Here is a 22159-nt window from a genome sequence, read left to right on the forward strand (position 1 = left end):
GTTGCCATGGAAGAGGAAGACAGTTGATGGATAGACGACACCTTCCGGTCTCTCCATCTCACCCTCTTCCCTTCTCCTCCTCGTGTCGCAGTGATCTGTCGTAGCAGGAGACGAGACGACAGTAAGGGCACATTCTCGTCTCCTCTCTCTCCCTCTCTCCCTCCCTCTCTCCTATACCGAGGGAGGGGATGGGCAGAGCGGGATTAGGAGCTGCATCAACACACTCTGTGTACTTTTTTCTCTCTTCCCTTCCTCCTCTCCTCCGTTCCCCATCAGGCGGGCGTGGGGTGGGTGGCAGTGGTAGGTTAGAGAAAGTGCTATGAATTTTCATTTTCTCGTATTTTCTTCTCCCTCCCCCCCTGCCTTTCCGGTTGCACCTTATTGTGGTAACGTGGAAGGGAAATAGGCAGTGTAATCCAGCCTTTGCCTGAGGCGGTCGGCAAATGGCTGTGCGCAGGCTTGGGCGGGGCGGACTCAACAGGGCGGGGGGAGGGAGCCGCTATGGCCGCTCTCAGTCCATCCCCAGGGGCTCTGCCTCTCCGTCCCGGCAACCGCTGCAAACCTCGGAGGGGCCGCCGCCAGACAGTCCCGCTTCTCCCGTTTGAGTCTGGGTCCCTAGAGACTCGCCCGGATCTGTAGCCCAGAGTCTGAGACTCGCTCCGGATTGAAAACGACAACCGCGCCCTCCGCCGCCAGCCCGTTTGCGCGCGCACCGTCACCACCGCGCCGGCCGTACCTTTAAATTTTCCACACTGCGCCTCCGCTGAGCGTCGGAATGCTGTTGTTTTTGCTTCTAGTTGAAGAGACTGTCCTCCGCCCGCCTTCCCGTGGTTCTGGTTGATGTCCGCTCCGTCTTTTAGTTGTATTTTTGAAATGGTTGTCCACGGCGGCAGTCAACGGTGTTTACCTATGCCGCCATCTTCGATACTCTATCTCCATTGATTTTTAGAGATAATGGAAGGAAGGGGCAGAGACAGAGAAGAAACATCAATGTGAAAGAAACACATCAATCAGCTGCCTCCCGCATGCTCTCTGACCAGGGCCAGGGACAGCCTGCAGCCAAGGTACATGCCCTTGACTGGAATCAAACCCAGGACCCTTCAGTCCGCAGGCCAGTGCTCTATCCACTGAGCCAAACCGGCTAGGGCAAAAAGGCTTTTATACTATGAATAAAATACCATTAAATTATTTTAAATGTATTGGTTATTTTTTAAAAATATATTTTATTGGTTTTTTACAGAGAGGAAGGGAGAGGGATAGAGAGTTAGAAACATCAATGAGAGATAAAGATCCATCAGCTGCCTCCTGCACGCCCCCCACTGGGGATGCGCCCGCAACCAAGGTACATGCCCTTGACCGGAATCGAACCCAGGACCCTTCAGTCCGTAGGCCGACGCTCTATCCACTGAGCCAAACCGGTTCGGCTGTATTGGTTATTTTTAATGTGAAATTTCTATTTTACAATGCATACATATATTAGTATCAGCTGTCACAAATATGTATTTATCTGTGGGTGTGCATGCTGAACATTTTTAAAGGATGGGGTGCATATTCAAAAAGCAAGATATCAGTAAACTTCTACCATCTCTGTACCTTGGTTTGGTGTCATCTAAGAATTAAATGCCTTTTGTTCTCTTCCCCCTTATTCATTAACTATTGGTTGAGTACCTAGGGTGTCCCAGGTATTGGGCTAGGCTCAGAGAGATAGAAATTAAAAATATACTCCCCACCCACAAACAGTAGTTTACATCATTTATGAAACATATAATAAGGAACTATTCCCACAACTAAAATCCACAGGATCATCTGCTTCTCAGCTCCTTCCCCTTGCCACTAGTCCCAGGCCTTTACACAGATAATGATCTGCTGTGGATTGGGACTGGAATTTGAAACTGGTCATTTGAACACCCACTTAGTTTTCATGTAGTTTAAATAACCATTTAGTTCTTATTTTCTCCTCTAGATTTCTGCAAAGTGCTTTTAAGGTAATTATGTGGACATAAACATTTCTAATTCAACAGACATTTCCTCTACAGAGCACTGGGTTAAGACAGAGGGAAGGTTTGAGGTACAAAGATGTACTGTGCTTTCAAGGAGATTTTATATCCATACTGGAACATGAGAAAATGAGAAAAACACCTTAATTTTGTCCTTATGCTATGTGGATTGCTTTCACTATTGAATGTACTCCTCAGTACATGTCCTTTTTAACTATCATCCTTTTGTTTTGTACTGTATTCCTTCATACTTAGTACCATATTAGTTGAAAGTTTTACAGGCATGTTATTTAGCTTCAACCACCTCTTTCAAATTTCATCTCATTATATGTAATTTCAACCCATGACTGTGACAAATTATTTTTTTTGGATAAATTATTTTTAATTGCTACTTATTTGCATAGGAGAACAATCACATGAAGAACAGGTAGAGGAAAGTACTGCTGGAAACTAAGTTCATAGAAATTAAAATTCCTTGCATGCCTAAAATAGAATCCTATACCATTTCCCTAAATAGCAAGAAAACATGGTGATTTGAGGTATTCAAAGCAAAAAACACAACCACATGACTTCCTGGGGTCTCGTTTACTTTTAAACTCAGCAAATAAGCAAAGTTAAAGCTCACAGTCTTTGGAGGAACCTACATCTGTTTGACTTTTAAAAGAGGTACTAACAGTTCAGAAATTTAGAGCATGATAGGAAAAGTCAAAATTAGTTACAAAAATCTGTGATATTATAAAATTAAATTTAGAAAAACATAAGCAGCACATTCAGACAATTAAAAAACCAGTATCTTCATTTGAATTTTAACTGATACATACTTCCTGGACTATCCCTCCCAAAGAAAAATCAAATTTTACTATGATAATCATTTCCTTAGAAAATCAAAAGAAAAAAATACAATTTGAACAGATTTTAATACAGTGTAGTGATTACGAGCATGGCTCCAGAGGAAAACAGGCCTGGGTTTGAATCTTACTCTGCTGCTGACCAGCTCTGGACCCAGGTATATTTCCTAACTCCCGGTTTTCTCATTCGTAAAAGTAGTTCCTGTTTCATAGGGCTATTGTGAGTATTAGGGGAAATAATTACATGGTAAGAACACAATAGATGATAAAAATTTAAGTTGTATATATATAATTTATAATATATATAAATCACATATAAAAGTACATACTCATTATGATAGGCAGAATGATGGTCCCCCAAAGAAGTCACATCCTAGTCCTCGGGACCTGTGACTATGTTACATTACACGGCAGAGAATTAGGGTTGCATGGACAACATGGGTGAACCTTGAAGGCCTTATGCTAAGTCAAATGTAAGACAGAGAAAGACAAATACCATATGTGGAATCTAAGAAAAAAAATAAAAACAAAAAAGATCTCATAGATACAGAGAACAGATTAGTGATTGCCATAGAGGTAGGGAGAATGAAATGGGTGAAAGGGATCAAAAGGAACTAACTTCCAGTTACAAAATAAGTAAGTCATGGGATGTATTTTCAGCATGGTGACTGTAGTTAATAATACTGTATTGTGTATTTTAAGTTTACTAAGTGAGTAGATCTTAACATTTCTCGTCACAAGAAAAAAAAGTTCTACTTATGTATGGTGATGGATGTTAACTAGATTTATTGTGGTGATCATGTCACAATACGTACACATATGGAATAATTTTGTTGCACACCTGAAACTCATAATATTATATGTCAACGATACCTCAATGTAAAAAATAAATTATCTTTTTAAAGAATTAATGAGCCCTGACTGGTTTGGCTCAGTGGATAGAGCGTCGGCCTGCGGACTGAAGGGTCCCAGGTTCGATTCCGGTCAAGGGCATGTACCTTGGTTGCAGGCACATCCCCAGTGGGGGACGTGCAGGAGGCAGCTGATCGATGTTTCTCTCTCATCAATGTTTCTAACTCTCTATCCCTCTCCCTTCCTCTCTGTAAAAAAATCAATAAAATATATTTTTTAAAAAAGAATTAATGATGCAGATGGAATTAAGGCTTCTTTCTAATCAGCTGACTTTAAGATAGGAAGAATATCCTGGATTTTCTTGGTGGGCCCAAGGTAATCACAAGAGTCCTTAAAAGTGAAAGAGGGAGGCAATAGAACAAAGTCAGAGAAAGATGTGACTGTGGAAAAATGATCACAGAGATGCAACATGGCTGGCTCTGAAGGTGAAGAGAGAAACCATGAGCCAAGGAATGTGGGCAGCCTCTGGAAGGTGGAGAAGGCAAGGGAATGAATTCACTTTAGAGCCTCCAAAAAAGAGTGCAGCCCTGCTGACACACTGATTTTAGCTCGAGGACAGAGCTATAAGATAATTTACAGAGCTTTAAGATAATCCATGTGTGTTGTGTTACGTCTCTAAGTTTGTGGTAATACGTTATAGTAGCAGACAGAAAACAATCTACACTAATAAAAGAGAAACATGCAAATTGGTGTCATTCCGCTATGCCCACCAGCCAATCGGATGGGTATGCAAATTAACCCAACAAAGATGGCGGTTAATTTGCATATGCAGGCGTGGAGCAAAGACTGAAGGCTGAAGAGGCTTGGCTTCTCCGCTGTGGCCAGAGTGAAGGCCTGGGTCCTGGGTGCCGGAGGAAAACTGGTGCCGGCAGTCAGGGGAAGGAAGGCCTATTGCACGAATCTCTTTGTGCAACGGGCCTCTAGTTAGATATATAGCTATATCAGGAGCCCTACAAAGGTTGCAGTGTGTGAGCAAATGTGGGCATGTGGAGAATTGTCTCCTCCCCCGCCCCCCCCCCCCCCATTTTGGAAACCATTCGAACTCACAAACTTTTTAATTTTTGTTTTCTTTTTTTAAAAATATACATTTCTATTTACTTACTTTCTTACTTATTTATTTAGCAAACGTGGAAATTTATTGAAGAACAAGTACAGACTCCCATGTGGGGAGGGGGAAAGAGTCCCTACTTTTCTTTTTTTAAATATATTTTTATTGATTTCAGAGAGGAAGGGAGAGGGAGAGAGAGAAATATCAACGATGAGAGAGAATCATTGATTGGCTGCCTCCTGCACACCCCCCACTGGGGATCGAGCCCATAACCTGGGCATGTGCCCTGATGGGAATGGAACCGTGACATTCAACCACTGAGCCATGCTGATCGGGCAATTTATGTTTCTTTACATAACTAATTGCAAGAACTGACTTATCGTACCATAAGATTATCCTCCAAGCAATAGGATTGCTACTGGCTAACAGCTTAATCCATTATAGTTCCTTGATGATGGTAGCTGACAATTATAAGAAATACATTTTATTTAAGTACTATTTAGTTTCTTATGACTTTCTTATTTGTGTCTAGACATCTGAGAGTATCATACAAAGTTATGAGTTGACAATGCCTTAACAGGAGTGGTCTTGTCATCTCCCTGAGTGGTGTGGACAGAGGTTGGTGGTGGAGGCAGGCCACACTCATCCAGTGCTTCCTGCCTCCTCTCGGCTCCATCAGAAGCATATTATTTATATTATTGCCTTTAATTTTCTCTCTATCTCTTTCTCTCTGTCTCGCTCCCCCTCTCTCTGTCTCTCTAAAAAACAAACAAACAAACAAACAAACACCCCATGCCATCATTATTCCCATTTCACAGATAAAGAAACGCAAGTTCAAAGAGATAAATAACCCTACCCAGGCCACACGGCAGGAAGTGGCAGAGCTGAGTCCATTTGATTTGAAGCCTATGATCTTTCTAGAGCCCCACAGAGCACCCAGTGTCAATGGGTGGTGCTGGGTGAAAGGCATCGAAGACCAGGTGTAGAGAGTTTACCAACTCAAATGCCCAAAGTACCTGGGAGGCACCACAGATGCCAAGTGTCAGAAGAGGTGAAAGCAGCGGTTCTCAACCTGTGGGTCGTGACCCCTTTGGTGGTCGAACGACCCTTTCACAGGGGTCGCCTAAGACCATCCTGCATATCAGATATTTACATTACGATTCATAACAGTAGCAACATTACAGTTATGAAGTAGCAACGAAAATAATTTTATGGTTGGGTCACAACATGAGGAACTGTATTTAAAGGGCCAGAAGGTTGAGAACCACTGGGTGAAAGCAAGATGATAAATGGCAACTGACAATCAGTCTTCGTGAGTGGCAGGAGCCGCCTGCCCTCTCTAAAGGGAACGGCTGACAGCAGCTACCAGCTGACCGTTGCTATGTAAGATCATGGGCCCGATGTGGCCAGGTATATTGATTTTTCAATACACGCCGACAATATACATCTTCATGTGAAGGCATAATTTCAAAATGCTAGGAACAGATTCAAATTTTCTTAAAATACTGTACAGGCCAAAGAAGCCACATCTATCAGGTGAATCTGCCCCAGGGGCCGCCAGTTTGAGGCCCTAGGGATCAATACTGACCCAGGGAGCAGCCCACAGCCGTGCAAAAAGAGAAGCCTGGGTGGACTGGACTGGATTTTGATTGAGCTCCTTGAGTGAAGAGGTGCCCTAATTTTGAACAAGGGAGGCTTATTCTAGGGCACTGAAGCACATCAGAGAAGGGAATATGACTCAACTTTTTCACAGACTCTTCTTAAAGAGACCTGTCTAACCAATAACTAAAGCAACTCTAAATATATCAAACCACGTTATTTTCCCCTTCCCTCTTTGCTAATGCATAAGCACTTCCTTGATAGATATGCTTATCTGCCATAGTTCTACATAATTAGTAGCCAGATTTTGTTAGTTATTTTAATCAAAAACAGCTTAATTAATAATGTGAACCCAATTTTTTATATATACAATAAGTTAACTACAGTCATGTGCCAAATGACTACATTTCAGTCAACAATGGACCACATATACCATGGAGATCCCATAAGATCATAATGGGGTTGGTGCCCATAATTATCACCTAGTGATACAATAGCCGTTGTGGTGATGCTCATGTAAGCAAACCTACTTCGCTGCCAGTCGTATAAAAGCATAGCACATCCAATCATAATAGTGGACCATACCATCTAGGCTTGTGTAAGTGCGCTCTGCGAGACTCACACAACAATGAAATGACCTAACAACACATTTCTCAGAATGCATCCTTGTGTTAAGCAGCACATGACTGCATCTGTAGAATAAGAAGAAATGGCACTAAAGTCACGTGATTTAAAATAAATATCACAAGTTACAAAAAAAAGAAGAAATGGCACAAAACTTTGAACATATTTATTCAAAATAGTACAATATCAAAAACAGAAAACTACAGTTAAAACTTACTGATATATGTTTGAAGTAGAAAACTCTGATCTGAGAACACAGTTGCAGGACACACGGAGGGATGCGCTGATGTATTAGGCTGCAGGTCACATAGTAGACATCAACTTCACCATTGTGATTTTTCCCCAGCAAAGCTCTGCAGCCCTGGTATAGCCATGGCGGAGGCAGTCAGCTGGACTGAAGCTGGGTTGTGAAGGCTCAAGAAAATGACAATAAAGCTGAGGAAGACGGCTTGAGTGAAGGCCATGACATTTACACTTGGTAAGGAAAGGAGGAGGTAACAGGCAGAAAGTCAAGGTCAAGGGCACGGGGGACTTAAACAGTTATAAAATGAGGTTAACAAAAACTTACTACATACACTATTATAATATTTTACATTTTAAAGTATATTGTAATTTTCAAAGCATGTTAAAAGTACATTTTTTTTACAGCATTTTTAGGTTCACAGAGTTCCCACATACCCTTCTTCCCACACATACACAACCTCCCCTACTACTGACATCTCCCATCATAGTGGTATATCTGTTACAATTAGTGAATCTACATTGATACATCATTATCACCCAAAGACCATAGTCTACATTAGGGTTCACTGGCGTATGTTTTATGGGTTTGGATAAATGTATAATGACATGCATCCACCATTATAGCACCAGACAGAATAGTTTCACTCCCCTAAAACTCCTCTGCCTGTTCATCCCTCCCTTCCTTCTAACCCCTGGTAACCATATCTTTTTACTGTATCCAAAGTTTTGCCTTTTCTAGAATGTCACATAATTGGAATCATACAGTATATATAACCTTTTCAGATGAACTCCCAATAATAATATGCATTTAAGACTCCCCTTACCTTTTCATGGCTTAATAGCTCATTTCTTTTTAGCACTGAATAATCTTCCTTGGTATCACAGTTCATCCATTCACCTAATGAGGGACATCATGGTTGCTTCCAAGTTTTGGCACTTACGAATAAAGCTGCTATAAACTCCATGTGCAGGTTTTTATGTGCCAATGCATTTTTACCTGAATATTAGAGCACATTTTAAAAATTGCATCCTAACAAGCCAAATACAGCACACCAAATCAAAGTATTTATCAATGTGATTGGTAGTTTATCCTTCAGATATGCAATGAAACAACAAAAACTAAAACATCACAGTATTAGAAATAAAAGATTTCAACTAATGTTTTGAGGAATTAGCTCTGTATTTTGTCATTTCTCCCTATCTTCCTTCTGCCCCACCCCTCCTCAACCCTTAACACAGCATGATATAGTGGATCAATGGATACTGTAGGCAGGTTGTTTATGTTTGTGTCTGCTTGAATATGAGGCTTTGACACTTATGAGATGCATGGCTTAAATCAATTTCCTTACCATCTTTGTGTCTCTTCTTCCTCATCTGTAAAATAGGGATTTTTAGTAGTGTTTACCTCATGGATTAACTGAGTTTATACCCATAAACTCTTAGAATAATACCTGACACATACATATTTGTCAAAAATGAATAATGTGTACATGGATCTCTTATGTGAATGTTGGTCTCAAAGGCCTGTATACAATTCTGATTAGGTTTCTCTGTTGGGTCAAACATTCAGGTCTCCTAATTGATTTTTTTTCCTACTTACAAGCCAAGAAGTTAGCCTGTTACTTTTTCACAGATGCTGAAAGAAGACAAGAGACAATATGAGTCAGAGAAAAAGATTTGTTTTACTCACAGCATAAAAAGCATGCACATCAGAATGCTTGCATCAACCCCTCTTGCCCCCAAGGTCCATGGGGGTGACGAAAAAGGGCTGAATAGATGCCAGGTGTGCAGTGGGAAAACAATGAGTTTGGGGGAACCCACTACTTTTCAAGCAGGCGGAAAGCTAAGCCTGCCCTGTCCCAGAGGGAGATGTTACTTCGTCCCTCAAGATTGTTTGCTGCCAACACAACCATGACAAATGTCTTAAATAGAGTGATGTGGTAAAAAGCCTCCAATATGGCCCATAATGGTTCCTGCCTTCGGGCATTCACTCCTTCAATTAAAGATTTTGCTTCTGAATGAGGTTATAAAAAGACCATGGCTTCTGTCTTGGGCACCCTCTCCCTCGCACACTCTGGGGAAGATAGCTCCAGCCCATATCTATGGCTAGTGTCTTTCTGGTCTACTCTGCTGTACACTTACCTGTTATAGGGACTAAGAGAGGACTGCTGAAGCCACAGTAGCTTGAGGGTTCAACACTGTCAGAAAATAAATGTTTGTTGTTTTAAGCCTTTGTTTTGGAGTAATCTGTTATGCGATAATAGATAATACAAGTGGCCAGGGCTTTGCTTGCTTGGCATACTGAGCATGACATGGAGGGGCCTGAGAGACCCATAGATAAGTCTCTTCCAACAAGCTACAACCTCTGTTAAAGGGGTAGGCAATGCCATCTTCCTAGAAGAGGACTGACATGCTTAGGGTCTAGTACAGCCGTGGGGAAACTATGGCCCGTTTGAAATGAATAAAACTAAAAAAAAAAAGACCATACCCTTGGCATACTGAGCATGACATGGAGGGGCCTGAGAGACCCATAGATAAGTCTCTTCCAACAAGTTAAAGCTACAACCTCCAGTTTAAGAACCCATTGTGGCCCTCGAGTCAAAAAGTTTGCCCACCCCTGGTCTAGTATCTAGGAAAGAGGCAGACAATGAGATTGGAAACTAGAATTTGGAAGGAAACCCTTAGCTGAACTAGCCTTATCAATTTGGGGGCTAATTTTTTAAAAAATATATTTTTATTGACTTTTTACAGAGAGGAAGGGAGAGGGTTAGAGAGTTAGAAACATCCACGAGAGAGAAACATCAATCAGCTGCCTCCTGCATGCCCCCTACTGGGGATCGAGCCTGCAACCAAGGTACATGCCCTCAACCGGAATCGAACCTGGGACCTTTCAGTCCATGGCCCGGCCCGACACTCTATCCACTGAGCCAACCCGGTCAGGGCTTGGGGGCTAATTTTTGAAGAATTTTGTTTGCTTGAGTCCATAGTGCAGGAAGAGAAAAAAATGGCTTGTGCTTAGTGTATGCAGTGGGAAGCAAGGTAGGGAGGAATCATTTTATGGTGTCAAACGCTGAAATGCCTATACCGCATTTAGTGAACCACATTATATAGTTGTATATTACTCCCTGTACTCATTTGCCTTCTGTTCATCTGGAGCCCTTTGTAAACTTTTGTTTAAATACTTTCTGGGGTCATTATCTGTAATACTTGTTCCACAACATTTAAAGGGAAACAGTGCCCCCTGGAGGCCAGAATGGCAATTCCCAGAGAAAACCCTTTTCCCACCAAGAGGTAGAAGCTAGGATAAACAAGGGAGATGCCAAAGTTCTTTATAAATGTTAAAATTAAGATAAAATAAAAAAGAGATACAATTAAAAATCTCTTTGATTTAAAGCGTTTTAAAAATAGCATAAAAATTTGTGACTATGTGTGGTGACGGATGTTAACCAGACTTATTGTGATGTCACAATATATACAAAAGACTGATAACATCCTGTGTTAGTCCATGTCCATATACTTGGTACAAGCACACAGGTTTGGGGGATGGCAGATTGGAAAGACTTAGCATTTTACATGTTTCTGTGACCCAGTAATTCCACTTGTTGAAATCTAGAGTACTGAAATATCCCTAAATGAGCCTAAAGATATATGTACCCAAAAAAGTCACATAAAATTTGTAAAGGGCACGACTGGGGCACAACCTAAATGTCAACCACTAGGGGAGTGGATAAATAAATTATGGTACATGGCAGCATACTCTCAAATGGCTGGGAGATTGTACTAGATAACTCCTCAAATCTCTTCTAGCTCTTCCCATTTTAGGCCGATTCATCTCAGACCTTGCCTTGAGGCTCCAGCCCGTATCTATGGCTAGTATCTTTCTGGTCTACTCTGCTGTACACTCCTCTGTTATAGCAGTGGTTCTCAACCTTGGCTGCACATTAGATCACCTGGGAATCTTCTTAAAATCCTGATTTCTGGGCCCCATCCTCCGGAAATTCTGTTTCTTTGTTATGGGGTGAGGCCACAACATTGGTAACAAAGAAACAGAATTTCCGGAGGATGAGGCCCAGAAATCAGGATTTTAAAGATTCCCAGGTGATTCTAATGTGCAGCCAAGGTTGAGAACCATTGTGCTATAGGGACTAAGAGAGGACAGCTGAAGCCATATTAGCTTGAGGGTCCAAGGATCCTGGCTCCCAACCCCTTGTCACTTTTATCTAAAAATCAAGTATGTTTCTGTCAAATGTTTCCTACTTTAGGGCCTGATCTAATAGACAGCCAAATTTACTCAAGCTACATTTTAAAATCAGTCTCATCTATTATCCCTATGTCTATATAAATTAAGTAGGATATGTCCATCTTACAGGAAAAAAACTATGGCTCAGAAAAATTAAATGGTTTCTGTAAGTGGCAGAGCCAGGATTAAGTCTAGAATGTGGGAGCACAGATTCAATTTTTTTGTATAAATGAAGTAAGATTAGATATCAATGTAAATATGGTTTATGCTGGATTTGGAATTACACCTGCATTTGAATCCAACTAATGAATAATTCAAAAGGATTAACAGGAGATGGTTATTTTAAAATCCTTTTACTTTACATTGGCAATATTCATGCACGATAACTGTTGAAACAACAAAGCAAAAAGAACTAGTGATCTAACGCTAGTTACCGCAGGTGATTAGACTTGGCTCCGCTGGCAAAAGAGGCTGATGATAGCAAAGAAATCAAAGTCCTTCCTTCTCAGAGGCAGACATTGAGGTGAAAAAGACAGGCATTGTTAGGTCACTGCTTCTTCTGCACATCCTTAAAGTGGAACCAAATTTGGCTTTGACTGATGCTATCTCCAGTTCAACTTTTTTTAATTTTCTAATTTCTGAGGTTAGCAAATCAAAGCATTATCTTCATTGTTTTTAAAAACATTTGAGAAACTGTGCTATTTTCAGATTATGTTAATTTAATAATAGTAGACAATTCACAGTGAGTGAGCAGGCCAGGACCTGAGAAGACAATGATAAAATCAAAACATTAAGCACAAGCATTCTTATTGAACAGATTGCATGTATGTGCCAAGTGTGGTGAATGCTTATGGTTCACTGGACTGTGTTGTATGCCAGACACTTGAAAGAACATTCCAGAGAGATGGTCTAACTTACTGGAAAGTAAGGCTCAAACCCCATATTTTTTCCTTTAAAAAAAAATATATATATGTTTTATTGACTTTGGAGAGGAAGGGAGAGGAGAGAGATAAAAAACATCAATATGCCCTAACCAGTTTGGCTCTGGATAGGCCAATGCTCTGCGGACTGAAGAGTCCTAGGTTCGATTCTGGTCAAAAACATGTACCTTGGTTGCAGGCACATCCCCAGTAGGGGGTGTGCAGGAGGCAGCTGATTGATGTTTCTAACTCTCTATCCCTCTCCCTTCCTGTCTGTAAAAAAATCAATAAAATATATTTTTAAAAAATGAAAACATCAATAAGTGAGAATAATTGATTGGCAGCCTCCTGCATGACCCTTACTGGGGATTGAGCCCATAACCCTGGGAATGTGCCCTGACGGGAATCAAACTGTGACTTCCTGGTTTATAGGTCGATGCTCAACCACAGAGCCACACCAGCTGGGCTATTTTTTTAAGAGTTGTATTATGAAATCTTTAGACATTTTACAGGAAAAGGAATCTACAAGTCAATGATGTAATTTTTTAAAAGGAAAAAACGAAAAAGAAGACAGGAGAGGAAAAGAAACTAGCAGTGCCCTGGGTTTAAAAACATCTAATAATTGTATAGATCTTAATTAGATTCTGATTTGAACAAACCAACTATGAAAGACATTTTTGAGGTTATAGACATTCTTCTATAACCAAATAAATTTGGTTATAGACCTGGAAATAGATTTTAGCAATAAACTGTCAGTTTTGTGGTATGTAAGAAAATGCTCATATTTTAGAGATGGATTCTTAATATATGAAGGAACAAAATTACATACTTGGGATTTGCTTTTCAATATTTCATCAAAGGAAGAAAAAAAGTGGCAGATGAAGTAAATTTCAGCAAACTTAACAATCAATGAGTAATTCCCAAAGTAATGGAAATTTACTGTACTCTTTTTATAGAAGTTTAAATTTAAAATATTTTTTACAAATTATCCACAAATTTAAATTGGGGGTGGGGTTATGGTTGTAACTCTAGACCTTTTAGACCTGTGAAGTGTCTGTTATGGTCAATCATGAACTGTGTATATAATTAATTACAGATTAAGTCAGTTGGTTTTAGTAAACTCGTGTACAAGAGGGAAACGTACTCTGAAGTCACCACAAATCTCCATTTGCCAAAGTTCTTTGGAATGGCATCCCTGCTTCCACGCTTGATCTCTAGTCATTCTCCACCTACTAGCTGGAGTTATATTTAAAACCATAATTCCAGTTCTAGCTGTTTGGCTTAGTGGACAGAGTGTCGACCTGAAGGGTCCCAGGTTTGATTCTGGTCAAGGGCACATGCCTGGGTTGCGGGCTCGATCCTCAGTGTGGGGCATGCAGAAGGCAGCTGATCAATGATTCTCTCTCATCATTGATGTTTCTGTATCTCTCTCCCTCTCCCTTCCTCTCTGAAATCAATAAAAATATATTTAAACACACACACACACACACACACACACACACACACACACACACACACACACTGTAATTCCAGTCACCTCATTCTCTGATTAAAACCCTTAAGTGGACTCCAATTTCTGGAATAAAATCAGAAGCTCTAACACAGTTCATACAGCCCTATGTAAGACAGCCCTGCATCTCTACTGCCTCCTCTGGGCCACTCACTATGCTCCCACCTCACTAGCTTCTTTCAGCTCTTCAATGGCCAAGGCCTGTCCTGGCCCATGACTTTTCCCTAAGCTGCTCACTCCTCTTGGAACATCCTCCCCATCACTTCTTCACAGTACACTCCCCCACCCATTGTTTTCACCTTATAGAAATGGTTCTTTTCTCCTGTAGCAATTTTCACAATTCGCTTGGGTTTATTTGTTTCATGTCTATTTTCCCCACTCTTCTCCATGTATATTCTGTTTACCACAGCCAACAATATTCAATTTTTATTGAATCAGTTAAGAAATATTTCTTCCAAACCTTCCAGTCCCATAGGTATCATATAAATATTGAAATTGGATGGAAGGAATTTGGTGAATATTATCCAAAAAGTTGGCTTATACTTCCGAGAAATTAGGGTGGAGGGAGCAGAGGGCATTTGAGAGGAGAAATATTAATGCAGCAAGTGATGATTAGGTTGCAGAGAGAAACCTTACAAAAAGGAGTCAACCCACTGTGATTCTCGGTGTGTTTGAGCTCATGAACTTGTATTGCTCTATGATGCCTTTTCCACTCAGTCAGTGCCCTGACTTCTGTCCTAGTCCTCTGCTGTGCAATGAAGCACAGCTCTCCCCACCCCCCTGTGGGAGGGATCAGGGAATGGGATCCAGACAACTGACTGGGATCTCTCACTCCCGTGCCAGGGAGCAAAAGTTGGCAGAATATATGCAAATATGTACACAGCCACAATCACGGGAAGTTTTGTTTTTTAATCACAGGGAATATTTAACACACTAGTTTAAAAATTAAGAGCTCAAACATACAAAATTTGAAAAAGACAGTTAACAACTTTGAGCTACTGGACTTATGTATAATTGCACACCTTATGGTTATTTTTAAAGTTTAACACTATATGGTGCTTACAATGTGCCAGGCGCTGTTGTAAGTGGTTTATAGCAGCTTATTAAAGAATTAAAAAGTACACATTCTTTCTCAGGTTATTTGTAAAAGTGATCTTGTAGTAGGTCACAAAGCAAGTCTCAACAAGGAAAATTCAATAGCTATAGATCTAATCATATGTAGTAAAAGAACAAAACCAAATAAGATAGCAGGTTCCCTGATAAAGACCAGAAGAGGCAGGGAAGGAGAGAGGGGATGGGTGAAGTGAGAAAGTGTTAGCTCTACCACTGCACTGGTACAGAAGAAAAGTATAAAAATCAATACAAGACATGGCCGAAGGCATATCCAAACCCACAATCTGCCAGAGAAAGTGTGCCAGAGTTTATGCTGCCCACTTTCATTTTTTGCTGCCTCATCTCATTTTCATACCAATTCTGTTAAGTACAATTAATTATTCCTATTTTGTAGATGAAGAAGCCCAGAGAAGTTAGTAACTAGGCCAAAATTACACAACTGCTAAGTGACAAAGCCAGGAGTTTACCTCAGGTCCGCCTGACTCCAAAGTCCACGCTCTTTCCACATCACCATGTTTATAAAAGTCACAAAAATATAAATACCATAAAATTCCACTTACTCAACACTCTTGGGATGAGTCATGCTGGACAGATGAGTAAGTGAAAGGCCACCCTCAGGAAGCATTGTTCAAAGCCCTCTGCGGTGAGAGCAGAGAGGACTCCAGAGGCCTCTGGGGAGGAGGCTGCTCCTCCCTGTTCCGTCTCCATTCCGTCTCCCTCTTGGGCTTCTGGCATTGGAAGCCCAGCACACCTGGTATCTAACTGACATGCTCTTCCAGCAGAAGATGGCCACAGATTCCCTTTTCTTTTTTAAAAAACCTCGCTGAGGATTATTGAGTACAAACCCCAACCAGGGATTGAACCTACATCCTTTTCTGGTGTATGGAATGACACTCCAACCTAGTCATCCGGCCAGGGCTCCTTTTTCCTTTTTGCTCCCTCAAAACACAAATCAAAGACTGAAAATTCAGAAATAATTTTAGCACAAACTAAGGAAAACAAAACAGAAAGTGTTTACTGAAAATACACCAGTTGGATTCCCAAAGCACAGTTTTCTGATACCAGACTGGGCACACAACGAGTCCTGAATGTTAAACACTGCCCCCTTGGTCCTAAAGGGCGTCATGACTCTGTAGGCCTATTTTTCGTGTCGTTCCTCAGTATTTTGCTATCTCCTGGCCAGGTGGCTTTCAGTATTTATCTTGTTCATAGTTCTTGAAATGGGTCTAGTGATTCAGTCTACTACTTCCATATGTAACCGCTCTGAATTTTAGATTCCACATCTGCATAAAAAGGGAATGATGAAAATATCTAACTCAGATCAAATAGGGAGATCATGTAAGTATATGGCACATAGTAAGCACTCATAAGTTATTTTTCTTTTCTTTCCCATCTCTGAACCTGTGCAGAATCTTCTCCTTCTCCTTCTTCATCATTATCTTGACAATTATATCTAACTAGAGGCCCGGTGCACAAAATTTGTGAACAGGTAGAGTCCCTAGCCGTGGCCGGCGATCAGGGTCGATTGGGGCCTTCCGGCTTCTGCCGGCCAGGGTCTTCCTTCATTCTGTGCCACCCCCTGGTGGTCAGTACACATCATAGCGAGCGGTTGAACTACCAGTTGGTTGAACTCCCGAGGGGACAATTTGCATATTAGCCTTTTATTATATAGGATGACTGAGTACTATGTTCCAGGCACTGTTTTAAGCACTTGACATGCATTAATTAATTTATTCCTAATCACAATCTTATGAGGTAGGTTCAATGACCGCCTTAATTTTATGAAGACACGGAGGCACCGAGAGGACAAACAAGTTACCCAAGTTCAAAAGCTGGGACTTCAATCTAGCCAGTCGGGTTCCAGAACCACCATGCTATACCACATACAAATGGACTCTTCTGTGTTAAAGTTAGCCATCCAGACCTACATCCCTCCACCTAGTTTGCCTTTCTGGTCTGTTTCCAGCTCCAACCGGCCTATAAAGTGGACCTTAGAGTAAGAAGAGAGAGAATTGATGGAATATAAAACAGAGCCCACAAGTATTTCCAATCATATGCAAATATATATTTTATGATTAAAGATGCATCTACTTTATAATTTTCAGTATTGTTTGAATTCTTCGAGCAGACATTTAATACTTCCAAAATCAATTTTAAGACTGCATAAAGTAGATTCACTTGGGTGGGGGGAAGGGGGGATTTCTAAGCATCAGTAAATTTGGAAAGGAAGAAGTGATTATATATAGGAGGAAAGGTTTGTTTGTTTATTTAATCAGTTAAACGGCATTAAAACAATAACTTAGCCCTGGCCTTGTTGGTCAATGGTTAGAGTGTCAGCTCCCAGCAACAAAGGGTCTCGGGTTTGATTCCCAGTCAAGGGCACATACCTGGATTGCAGGTTTGATCCCCACTTAGAGCAAGTGTGGAAGGCAATCAGTTGATGTGTCTTTCTTTCTTTCTTTTCTTTTCTTTCTTTCCTTCCTTCCTTCCTTCCTTCCTTCCTTCCTTCCTTCCTTCCTTCCTTCCTTCCTTTTCTTTCCTTCCTTCCTTCCTTCCTTCCTTCCTTCCTTCCTTCCTTCCTTCCTTCCTTCCTTCCTTCCTTCCTTCCTCTCTCTTTCTCTCTCTTTGTCTCTCTATTTCTTTTTCCCATCCTTCCACTCTCTCTAAAAATCAATGGAAAAATATCCTCAGGTGAGGATTAAAAAAAACAAACAAAAAACCAACTTAGTAAAAAAATAAATATTTCCCCATATCAGTAGGACAGTGATTAAGAACAAGGATTAAGAGCAGAATGGGTTGAATTTTAGCAACAAAACTTTATTGGTTTTTGAACTTTACTTCTAGGTTTTCTCATCTATAAATAGAATAATAATACCTATCATCTAGAGATATTATATTGTCTTAAAATAAGACAATATAATTAAGGTGCTTGGTATGGTACATTTTCTTTACAACATCATTGTAATGGCTGAAGAGTATTCTGTGTTATGACTGAGCTAGGATTTATTTAACCAGTCCCTCATTATTAAACATTTGGTTCATTTTCAATACTACCAATATAAAAACATTTTCATACATTTCTGGTTATTTCTTTAGGGTTAAATCATAGTGCTTTGGTGGATTGAAGAATATCACCGTTGTAAACTGGTAACACATATTATAAAATTATCAACCAACACATAGTTTTACCAAGTTAATCTCTGTATTGAAGGTATTTAGTCAACTACTGCCAATAATGGGTACTATTCTAAAGAAATATGCTAATTTTATAGGCCCCCAAGGACCCATGTTGTTATTTTACTTGCTTATTAGATGTTTCAATTTCTTCTTTTGTTACATAATAAAGTTCTTAGGCTCCATAAATTAGAGTATGAGCTTGGTAGAAAAATAATTAGAAATAAGTAAAAATTTTAATGTAGCATATTAAAGATGTGGCATTTTAAGTTATATATGATGGGATGAATTTTTCCAATGGTTTCCAAAGTACCCTCTGGAGCTTCTTCTGGTTGGGGGGGGGGGGGGTGAGGGGGGAAAGGGGTGGAGGGTAGGAATGATGGCAGGGATGCTATCAGGTTGAAATAACTCTTATCTTGCCCCATTTCAACTGCGCTTATCTGTTTTACATATTGAACTTACTGGTAAGTTGATCTGTAGAGTTCTGAACCTGGAAACAAAACCAAAACCACATTTAACTAAGTTTTTTTTTCCCTTTTATTAAATACTAGAGGCCTGATGCATGAAATTTGTGCAAGAGTAGGCCTTCCACCCTAACCGGTTTGGCTCAGTGGATAGAGCGTCGGCCTGTGGACTGAAAGGTCCCAGGTTCGATTCTGGTCAAGGGCATGTACCTTGGTTGCGGGCACATCCCCAGTGGGGGGTGTGCAGGAGACAGCTGATCGATGTTTTTCTCTCATCGATGTTTCTGACTCTCTATCTCTCTCCCTTCCTCTCTGTAAAAAAATCAATAAAATATATTTTTTTAAAAAGAGAGTAGGCCTTCCTTCCCCCAGCTGCCGGCACCAGCTTCCCTTCGGCACCCGGGACCCGGGCTTCTCTCGCAGAGGGAGGCCCCACCCACCTGCCGCAGCCCACTGGTCGGTGGCCTGGGCCTCCCTCTTCTGGGCGATCATGGAGCCCCCGGATTGATCATCCTGCCGGCCGATGGCCTGGGCCTTCCTCTGCGGGTCGATCTGGGGTGATGGCTGGGCCCCCGACCAATCACATCGCACCTGCCTTGGCTAGCCTGGCGCCAGTGGGTGTCACAGCGTGGTCCCAGATGGTTGTCCGGATGGTCGTCCGGATGGTCGTTCCGCTGTTCAGCCGTTCAGTCGATTTCCATATTATGCTTTTACTATATAGGATACTTTTATTGATTTCAGAGAGGAAGGGAGGAGAGATAGATAGAAATATCAATGATGAGAGAGAATCATTGATTGGCTGCCTTCTGCATGCCCCCTACAGGGGATGAAGCCCACAACCCAGGCATGTGCTCTTGACCATAATTGAACCCAGGACCCTTCAGTCCACAGGCCAGTGCTCTATCCACTGAGCAAAACCGGCGAGGACCCAAAACCACATTTAAAGCAAGATTTTGGGACAATTGGTATTTTGCAATATAAAATAAAAAGATAAGTTGAATCCCTCACATCACATACAAAAATATAAAACATTCAACAAAAAAAAAAACCCTCCATAAATTATCAGAAAATACGGGCAAACATTAACTCCTTTTCAAGCACACTGATAAAAGTAGAGACCATGAGAGATACTATTTGTTCAGTTGTTTTTTTCTAAAATGTGTGCCTCTGATACAGATTCAAAATGTTTTTGTAGCCAAAGTATGGAAATGCTATATATCAATAATTGTCCTAAGGGATGGCTTAGGGCACTAAACACCCCCATTATCTCTATTAGCTTCTCTAGGTCACCCCCAAATACCTGGTATAGCTCTAAATAAAAGTGTGCAAAACAGATGTAGCTGAAGGACACATCCTAGTATCTTATGCTGTGAGCAGACTCTTGACACTAAGCTCTTCCTCTCCCTAGACATTCTGGAGCCATCACTGCTGCTCTCTGGAAAGAGTCACAATGTCATCAGCATAGAAGGCTTCTGAGAAGACCTACAGTGGAAAAAAAAAGAAAACTTAGTTTACTCATCATTTCCTAAACTTACTTGACTATAGGACCCTTCCCTCAACATGATACCTATTAATATCTATCGAATTCATGGAACACACCGTCACAAATATCAAGATATATGAAATTAGTATTTGAATGGGAAAATGCTGATTGAGATGAGCCCTTGTGAAATACTGTCCACTTATTGCTATTTTACCAATGTTCAACTTGAGGTGCTCTTCGATATTGTGATTTGCTGACACCTAGTGCCAATGCTTTAATTTAGCACATACATATCATTTCCTATAATATTTTATATATATATATATTTCCTTTCTCCAATCCTCACCTGAGGATGTTTATTGATTTTTAGAGAGAGAGAGAAAGAGGGATAGAGAGAGAAACACTGATGTGAAAGAGAAACATCAATCGATTGCCTCCCCCAGATACCTCTACCGAGGATTGGGGATCAAACCTGAAACCCCTGTTCACTGAACGATGCTCCAACCAACCGAGCCACCTGGCCAGGAATACAACAACAGAATGTATATTGCTGCCCAATTAAATAAAAACTCCTGCTTGCAGACTGTGTTGGGTTTAAATTCTTGTACATCATAACTATGATGCACTTATACCTTGGAATACTATAAAACGTATGTGTAAATGATTCACAGGGCTAAAAAAGTATGCTCTTCTCTCACCTATTAAAATATGACTTATGGCTGAAACCGGTTTTGCTCAGTGGATAGAGCGTCGGCCTGCGGACTGAAAGGTCCCAGGTTTGATTCCGGTCAAGGGCATGTACCTTGGTTGCGGGCACATCCCCAGTAGGGGGTGTGCAGGAGGCAGCTGGTCGATGTTTCTCTCTCATCGATGTTTCTAACTCTCTCTCTCCCTTCCTCTCTGTAAAAAATCAATAAAATATATTTTTTTAAAAATATGACTTATGAAACTACACATATGGACAATGTGTCTGGATACTACTTGTTCTGACCTTTGCCTTACTTTTGAAAGGAACTGAATTAGACTGTATTTGTGATAGAGCTAGAAGGTTCAGGAAAAGAGGTCAGCCCATTTCTACAGAAACACAAAGTTGTTACTGGAATGAAGATGCAACAGATATTTCTTTTACTAAATTCGTGAACTTTATTTTCTTTTACACCAAAAGTAACCCCTGAGTTCTAAATAAAGGGAAAAAGAAGAGGAGGCAAAGGTACTATAATTGCAGTGGTTATGTGGTCCAGCCATTTAAAATTAATGTTAACTTGAATTGTAAAGTGTTAAATTTATGAGCATTTTGATTCCACTTCTGATCTATATTAAATGTGTCTCTGTATTGTTTACTTTAAAATGTCAATGCAAATGATACTTCCCAGGTCTTTTGCTGCTCGTTCTAGATAATTAGTTCTTTTTAAAAAAAATTTTAATGGATTTTTAGGGAGAGGAAAGAGAAACATTGATGTGAGAGCTGAACATCGATTAGCTGCCTCCTGCACGCCTTCTACTGGGGATTGAGCCCAAAACTCGGCCTGTGCCCTCCTCAAACCAGCAACCTTTTGGTGCACAGTATGATGCCGAACCAACTGAGCCACAATAGCCAGGGCTAGATAATTAGTTCTTTTTTTTTTTTTTTAAATATATTTTATTGATTTTTTTACAGAGAGGAAGGGAGAGAGACAGAGAGTTAGAAACATCGATGAGAGAAACATCGATCAGCCGCCTCTTGCACATCTCCTACTGGGGATGTGCCCGCAGCCCAGGTACATGCCCTTGACCGGAATCGAACCTGGGACCCTTCAGTCCGCAGGCCGACGCTCTATCCACTGAGCCAAACCGGTTTCGGCAAGATAATTAGTTCTTATGTTTTAGTAAAAATTCTAGTGCTGAAAAATCTTGGAATGCCAATTTTAATTGACTATCACTTGATAACTCTGTAAGGCAGTCTTATGCACTATAAGATAGCGTTACTATTTTTGAGTATTTGAGA

The 22159-nt window shown here is 40.7% G+C and overlaps 1 long non-coding RNA gene across 1 annotated transcript; it reads right to left on the reverse strand.

Annotated features, from left to right (window-relative positions):
• Window positions 1–7259: 7259 nt before the first annotated feature.
• On the reverse strand, window positions 7260–18714 carry LOC111826416. Its single transcript, XR_002829749.1, has 3 exons — window positions 18691–18714; window positions 8096–8268; window positions 7260–7502 (listed from the first exon to the last, which is right to left on the reverse strand). It is a non-coding gene; the product is annotated as an uncharacterized LOC111826416 (long non-coding RNA).
• Window positions 18715–22159: the final 3445 nt, after the last annotated feature.

Source organism: Myotis lucifugus, unplaced genomic scaffold (assembly GCF_000147115.1).
Source record: "Myotis lucifugus unplaced genomic scaffold, Myoluc2.0 scaffold_77, whole genome shotgun sequence".
Lineage (NCBI taxonomy): Eukaryota > Metazoa > Chordata > Mammalia > Chiroptera > Vespertilionidae > Myotis > Myotis lucifugus.